Source organism: Triticum dicoccoides, chromosome 3B, assembly GCF_002162155.2.
Source record: "Triticum dicoccoides isolate Atlit2015 ecotype Zavitan chromosome 3B, WEW_v2.0, whole genome shotgun sequence".
Taxonomy (NCBI): domain Eukaryota; kingdom Viridiplantae; phylum Streptophyta; class Magnoliopsida; order Poales; family Poaceae; genus Triticum; species Triticum dicoccoides.
Window position 1 is genome coordinate 756034267 of NC_041385.1, and position 8449 is coordinate 756042715.

The following is an 8449-nucleotide window of genomic DNA, read 5'->3' on the forward strand; positions in this document are numbered from 1 at the left end:
AGCCTCAATCCATTCGGGGCCTAATGATGGGGTTATGTACCTAGGGTAGGGTCATGGACCTGATCCAAGTAACTTACCCCAGGACATCCTTAGAAGAGGTCGCCTTCCAGTCGACCAACGAGGATTCACTCGACTGGTCTGAAGGACTCGACCACGAAGACTCACTCGACCACCAGGAGGTCAAGAGGCACTCTGCACTGCAACGGCCTGTAATCAAGTAGACTTTATGATAGTAAAGGCCTTTATGTGGGGCGTTACCAGTAACGCCCCAGACTTAACTCACCTTAAACCCTCTCCTACGTGGGCTGGCTGGGGTCCTGGCGCACTCTATATAAGCCACCCCCCCTCCACAGGCAGAGGGGTTCGACACCTTGTAATTCACACATTCATAATCCACTCGACCGCCTCCGGGCTCCGAGACGTAGGGCTGTTACTTCTTCCGAGAAGGGCCTGAACTCGTACATCCTTTGTGCTTACAACCTCTCCATAGCTAGGACCTTGCCTCTCCATACCTACCCCCCACTCTACTGTCAGGCTTAGAACCACGACAGTCGGCCAGGAGATCGGTGGAGGTAATTCCAGTCGGAAACAGACGCATAAGGCTGAGCCCACGGCACCTGGTGAGATCACAGCGGTGGCTCAAGGGAAGTTTAAGGGAAAACCTAAGGGGCCCTGGCCTCCAAAGAAAGTGAAAGATCAGGCAGGAAATGATGTGTTGGATTTACAGTGTCACATCCACACGAAGAAAGACGAAGAGGTTAATTTGATTTACCCTAAACACACCACTCGACAGTGTCAGCTCCTGATCCAGCAGTTCCGAGGAGATCAACCAAGCGAGAAAGGAAAGGAGTCGGACAGAGACGAGGGGGAGGAAGAAGATGATGGATACCCCAAAGTCAATTCAACTATGATGATTTTTGCTGATGTTGAGAGCAAGATTCGATTGAAGGTCATCAACAGAGAAGTGAATATGGCCGCTCCGGCGGGACGGCTACATACCTGAGATGGTCTCAGACAGCCATCAGGTTCGACCAGTCTGACCATCCTGCTCGTGTAGCCACCCCTGGGAGGCAAGCACTGGTGGTCGACCCCGTGGTTGGGGGCACTAGACTGACCAAAGTACTGATGGACGGTGGCAGTGGTTTGAACATCCTTTACGCTAAAACCTTTAAGGGGATGGGCATTCCGATGTCCAAACTTAGCGAGAGCAACATGCGTTTTCATGGTGTTATCCCTAGAAAGAAAGCTGAATCACTCGGCCAGATCGTCCTCGACGTGGTTTTCGGTGATTCCAAGCATTACCGTAAGGAGAAGTTGACATTTGAAGTCGTCGATTTCCAGTGTGCCTATCATGCCATTCTGGGTAGGCCAGCCTATGCATGTTTTATGGCTCGACCATGTTATGTGTATCTCAAGCTGAAGATGCCTGACCCCAAAGGTGTGATCACAGTTACTGGCAATTGGCAGAAGGCAGAGGAATGTTTCCAGAAAGGTTCGAAAATCGTCGATGCACAGATGGCAACAATTGAATTCCAAGAGTATCAGAAGAATGCAGATTCGAGTGATTTGCTCCGAGCCAGGAAGCCTGCTACAGACTCTACATTTCAGTTGACTGGTGAAACGAAGCCGATTCATATTCACCCGACCGATCCCAATGCTGCACCGACTCATATATCAACAACACTCGGCAGCAAATAGGAAGAATCGCTCATCCAGTTCCTCCGTGAGAACTGGGACATCTTTGCATGGAAACCCTCGGACATACCAGGTGTGCCCAGGGGACTGCTGAGCACCGTTTGCGTGTCGATCCCAAGGTAAAAACCCGTCAAAGAGCACCTTCGACGGTCCGCCGTGCAGAAGAGGAAAGCAATTGCCGAAGAAGTGGCTTGGCTGTTGGCAGCAGAGTTCATCCGTGAAGTCTACCACTTCGAGTGGCTAGCCAATGTAGTCATGGTCCCTAAGAAGGATGATTCACTTCGTATGTGCATTGATTTCAAGCATATCAATCGAGCCCGCCCGAAAGATCACTTCCCTCTCCCTCGCATCGATCAGATTGTTGACTCGACTACAGGGTGTGAGCGCTTGTCTTTCTTAGATGCATATTCCGGGTATCATCAAATCCGACTGTATGGTCCTGTTGAAATAAAAACAGCCTTCATCACCCCATTCGGGTGCTTTTGTTATGTCACCATGACGTTTGGTCTTAAAAATGCTGGAGCCACATTCATGAGAATGATTCAGAAGTGCTTGCTCACCCAAATCAGTCGGAATGCGGAAGCATACATGGATGACATTGTGGTCAAGTCTCGCAAAGGTTCCGACCTATTGACCGACCTCGCAGAAACCTTTGCCAATCTAAGAAGGTACAACATCAAGCTTAATCCGTCAAAGTGCACATTCGGAGTTCCAGGAGGAAAGTTGCTCGATTTTCTCGTTTCCGAACAAGGGATCGACGCCAATCCAGAAAAAGTTGATAACATCCTCCAAATGAAACGCCCTGTGCGAGTGCATGACGTTCAGAAGCTGACTGGTTGTTTGGCCGCCTTGAGTCGTTTCATTTCTCGTCTCGGTGAAAAGGCCTTGCCTCTTTACCGACTAATGAAGAAATCTGATAAGTTCGAGTGGACTGAGGAAGCTGATGCAGCGTTTGCAGAGCTCAAAGCCCTGCTTTCCACCCAGCCGGTGCTCGCTGCGCCAATCAGCAAAGCGCCTTTACTGCTTTACATTGCAGCCACTGGAGAAGTTGTCAGTACAGTACTCACGGTCAAGTGAGAAGAGGAAGGAGAAGCTTACAAGGTTCAACGCCCAGTTTATTATCTCTCTAAAGTTTTGACTCCATCCAAGCAATGATATCCACATTATCAGAAGCTTGTCTATGGAATATACATGACCATGAAGAAGGTTGCACATTATTTCTCTGATCACTCCATTACAGTTGTCAGCGACGCGCCACTATCTGAAATTCTGAATAACAGAGATGCAACAGGTCGAGTGGTAAAATGGGCGATTGAACTCCTTCCATTGGATATCAAGTTTGAGGCAAAGAAAGCTATCAAGTCCCAAGCAATCGCAGATTTCCTTGCCGAGTGGATTGAGCAGCAATTGCTGACTCAAGTTCACTCGGAGCATTGGACTATGTTCTTTGATGTCTCCAAGATGCTGAATGGTTCAGGTGCTGGGGTAGTATTGGTATCCCCCCGTGGAGACAAGCTTAGTTATGTTCTCCAGATTCATTTTAATTCCTCCAATAATGAAGCCGAATATGAAGCACTTTTATACGAGTTGCGTATGGCCATTTCACTCGGCGTCCGTCGCCTTATGGTCTACGGCGACTCAGATTTGGTGGTTAATCAAGTGACGAAGGAATGGGATGTCAGGAACCCAACCATGACTGGTTATTGCAATGCAGTAAGAAAGCTGGAAAAGAAGTTTGAAGGTTTGGAGCTTCATCATATACCACGACTGAAAAATCAAGCTGCAGATGAGTTGGCAAAGCTAGGTTCAAAGAGAGAGGCCATTCCCCGAAATGTGTTTTTGGAACATATTCATTCACCTTCAGTTCAGGAAGATCCTTTCACCGAAGAATCACCACAGCCCAAGAGTGCCACAGATCCGACTGAAGTCGAAATCCCAGCCGTGGTTAACTTAGTCATGGAGGTTTTGGTCATCACTCCCGACTGGACAGTGCCGTACATTGCATACATTCTTAGGAAAGAACTTCCAGAGGATGAAGAAGGGGCTCGACAGATCGTCCGACGATCTAAAGCCTTTACCATGATAAAATGTCAGTTCTTCAGAGAAAGTGTAACTAGGGTCTGCCAGAAGTGCATCATGCTAGAAGAAGGCCGAATGATTCTCAATGATATTCACTCGGGGACCTGTGGTCACCATGCGTCCTCTCGGACCATCGTGGCCAAAGCATACCGAGCCGGATTTTACTGGCCACATGCCAATGGGATGGCAAAAGAAATAGTGGACAAGTGTGAAGGCTGTCAGTTTTACTCCAACATGTCCCATAAACCTGCATCAGCTCTGAAGACTATTCGACTCGTCTGGCCTTTTGATGTTTGGGGATTGGACATGGTTGGACCCCGGAGGACTGTCAGGAGCGGATTTACCCATGTGCTGGTGGCAGTCAACAAGTTTACCAAATGGATCGAAGCCAAGCCCATTAAAAATCTTGAAGCAAGTACAGCCGTGAGCTTCATCCGGGAATTGATATTCAGATATGGTGTTCCGCATAGCATCATCACGGATAATAGATCAAACTTCGACTTTGATGAATTCAGAGCCTTTTGTGCTTGCCAAGGCACGAGGGTCGATTACGCTTCGGTCGCTCATCCTCAGTCGAATGGGCAGGCTGAGCGAGCGAATGGATTGATTATCAAAGGACTGAAACCCCAGTTCATGCGTGACCTCAAGCATGCAGTAAGGGCTTGGGTTGATGAGCTCCCATCAGTGCTTTGGGGATTGAGGACAACTCCTAATCGGTTGACTGGACAGACTCCATTCTTCTTAGTCTACGGAGCCGAAGCCGTACTCCCGAGTGATTTTCTCCACAACGCGCCTCGAGTCGAACTCCTCTCAGAAGAGGAAGCAGAGCAAGCTCGACAAGATGCAGTCGACCTCCTGGAGGAAGAAAGAGAGATGACCTTGATCTGGTCGACCATCTATCAACAAGACTTGCATCGATTCCATGCCAGGAACGTAAGGGGTCGAGCATTTCAAGAAGGAGACTTGGTTCTCCTAGTGGATCATCAGAAGCCACACAAGCTCGCCCCTGCTTGGGAGGGCCCTTTCATCGTCACCAAGGTGCTCCACAACGGAGCATATCGTCTCTTCAACATCGAACACAACAAAGATGAACCGCGCGCTTGGAATGCGGAACTGCTCCGCCGTTTTTACTCTTAAAGTATTAGACTGATGAGATGTAATAAGAAATACCTCTTAGTTTGGCTATCAAAAGACATAATTTTACAATCTTCCGAATGATTGTTGTTTATTTCTTTCGTATGTATCGCCTTAGCTGCGAATCTGTTTTGCCTAAGATGAAGTGATAAATATCCTATCGAGTGGTGAGTCTACCTCTCACTCGGGGGCTTAGCTGCAGTCCAGTACTCGCCTAAGTGATAAAATCCTACCGAGTGGTGAGTCTGCCTCTCACTCAGGGGCTTAGCTTCAGTCCAGTACTCGCCTAAGTGATAAAAATCCTACCGAGTGGTGAGTCTGCCTCTCACTCGGAGGCTTAGCTGCAGTCCAGTACTCGTCTAAGTGATAAAAAGTCCTACTAAACGGTATGGGTCGGTCGCAACCCTTTCCCCCCTGGGGGTCACACCGTCAAGAAGAAGGATGAGATTGTGGTGAGCAGTACTCGCCTAAGTTTGAAAATCCTACCGAGTGGTGAGCAGCCCTCCCACTCGGGGAGGCTTAGCTACAGTCCAGTAATTGCCTAAGATTGAAAAATCCTACCGAGTGGTGAGCAGCCCTCCCACTCGGGGGCTTAGCTGCAGTCCAGTGCTCGCCTAAGTTTGAAAAATCCTACTGAGTGGTGAGCACCCCCCACTCGGGGGCTTAGCTGCAGTCCAGTACTCGCCTAAGTTTGAAAAATCCTACCGAGTGGTGAGCAGTCCTCCCACTCGGGGGCTTAGCTGCAGTCCAATGCTCGCCTAAGTTTGAAAAATCCTACCGAGTGGTGAGCAGCCCTCCCACTCGGGGGCTTAGCTGCAGTCCAGTACTCGCCTAAGTTTGAAAAATCCTACCGAGTGGTGAGCAGCCCTCCCACTCGGGGGGCTTAGCTGCAGCCTAGTACTCGCCTAAGTTTGAACGAGATTGTATGCACCCACCCAACAATTGGCCCCTTGCTGATGACAGGAACGTCAAGACCATTGTTGAGTACCTCGCTGATGAGCTGATCAATGCTGCCAAAGGCTCATCCAACTGATCGGTTGCTGATCTTTCTTCAGCACCTGCATCAAACGATGAGAAACTGATCCTAGAGAAGAACAGATTTCACTCGAAGATAAACCCAACATATTCAAAGATAAATCCAGAGGTTCCGAGGCACGAAAGAGTTTTAATGATTACAAAATCACTCGACATTCTGAGGCAAATAAAAGTGGGGCATAATGTGTTTTCCATCACTCGACGGGAGAAGGGCTGGACGGATCGCAGAAGTTGTCAAGATTGATGCTGTCGGCAATGCGGGTAGCTGCCTCGAGGAAGGTGTCCATGAAGTCCTGGAAGGAGTGCTTCTTAGTATTCTCTACCTTGAGGGCCGCCAACTTCTCTTCCTTAGCCTCCTTGCAGTGCACGTGAACGAATGATAAGGCGACGTCAGCGCCACAACGGGCAGAGGACTTCTTCCACTCTTGCACTCGGTCAGGGATCTGGTTGAGTCGAGTCATCAGCGACTCGAGACTTTGAGAAAGTTTTGCCTGAGGCCAGAGTTCGGCGGCCACCCGGGTCATCGCAGCCTTCAGCCGAGCCAGGTAGTCGACATAGCCGTCCAAGCGTGATTCCAATCGAAGCAAGTTCATCACAACTTCATCTTTCACGGGACAGTTGATGGGGTCGAGACTTGTCTCGACCCGTCCAGTTTCAGCTTCAAAGTCCTGGCAAAGTTTTGTCCATCGCAAAAAACAATGAGTCGATAATATTGCAAATTTCAGTCATCGACAGTTATCTAATTGAACAACCATACCTTCAAGCTTCAAGACAAGCTTCGCCGCAAGTTGTTCCAAATAGGACTCTAGCCTCCCGTTTTTGCTCTGAGGCCATCGACTTCAGTGGTCAGGATCTCCTTGTCCTTCCTTAGTTGCTCGACTTCTCGATTGGCGTCCAAGACGGCAGTCTTCAACTTCGCGTTCTCATCCTCCAATTTGCTGACTGAAGCCAGCTTCTGGTCCGCAAGCGTCGTCTTCTCACGTGCTTCTTTCTGAGCAGCAGCAAGGTCCATGTCCTTCTTCTCTAGAGCCTCCTTCATTCTCTCTAAAGAAACAACACTCTTCAGACGAGCCTGAAGTTGGCGGTTTTCACTACGCACATCTGCTTGTGTGAAGTCACTCGGTTCAAAGAGACTGAATGAAAAGCAGTGGAAAGTGTGAACTACTAAACAGACAAGACATTCGAATGATTACCTCCCATGATGGCCGTCTCTTGTTGCGCAGTCTTGAGATTCTTCTTTCCGAGTTCAAGGTCAAGTTCAACGCTGATATGTTTCTTCTTCAACTCAGAAAGACGAGCTCCAAGATCACAAGACCTCTGCAGTCAGCAAGAATGATATGTCAGTCGACAGAAATAAGAAGCATCGACAGAGAAAAGTTACTCTAAGACTACTGCTGAATAAAATATTCACCAAGTAGTCTCGGGGACTACACCCAGTGGGTGCACTTAGCGTGCCCCTACTAGTTTAGATCAATACTCAACAGGGTCTGCCCAGCGTGAGTTCAAAAAAAGAGAGAAAGAGATACATTCTAAGACCTCAGTCGACTGCCAGCAGTCGACCGTGGTCTCGGGGACTACACCCAGTGGGTGCACTTGGCGTGCCCCCACTGGTTCAGAAAGTCTGCTGAGATTCAACCCAAGTCGAGTGACATGGAAGATTTCCCAAGCTCTAAGCAAAGAAACACCCTAGTGGGTGATCAGATATAAGGCAACATTTGAAAGTTCAGTCGGAGTCTTGCTGACCTGAACATTGGCCTGAAGGGTAGTACTGGCATTATAAGCCACCTGGCTAGCCTCGTGCACCACCTTCACCTACTCCATGACAAGGCTCACCTGGCGAAGAGATTCCCTAGCGGCACTCAGTGAGTCATCTAGAGTCTGATACACAGCAAAAAGTGATGGCTGCAGAGCAGCCGAAGTAGTCGCTGGGTCAGAGGCGTGGGGTTGCACTGGAGCAGCAGGGGTCGGTTCAGTCGAGTCCGCTAGATGATCAGTCGTCAGCGGGCTGGCGAATGTGACGCTGGTCCGAATAGGCTCTCTGGAACGATCGACCACCGCCTCAAGCGCCGGCGTCGACTGAGGAACCTGAACTTCAAGCCTCCTCCTGCCAGAGCTCCCACTCCTCTTCCTCCTCCCTTGTAGAGGCTCCTCTTCTTCATCATCAAGAAGCACAACAACTTCTTGCAGAACTACAAAAAGAGAGAAATGTTAGAAATTCTGCCGATTTGTGATCTACTCAACGTAACGAAGCTTGGTCGATCGGACTTACCGACTCGTGAGGTGGCCTCTTCATCTACTGGTGCCTTGTCAATGTCCATGTCAGTCGCAGCAGAGGTGGGACTGGAAAGACACATGAATTGGTTGGTCAGAACAAGAAAATCTTCAGTGGACCTACAAAAACACAAGCAAGATACTCACCCCGAAGCAACAGGGACGTCCATCTTGATCCGTGGCAATGTCTTCCGAGCCTTGGGAGGAGCAACTTTAGGCTGCTTGGCCACCTTTT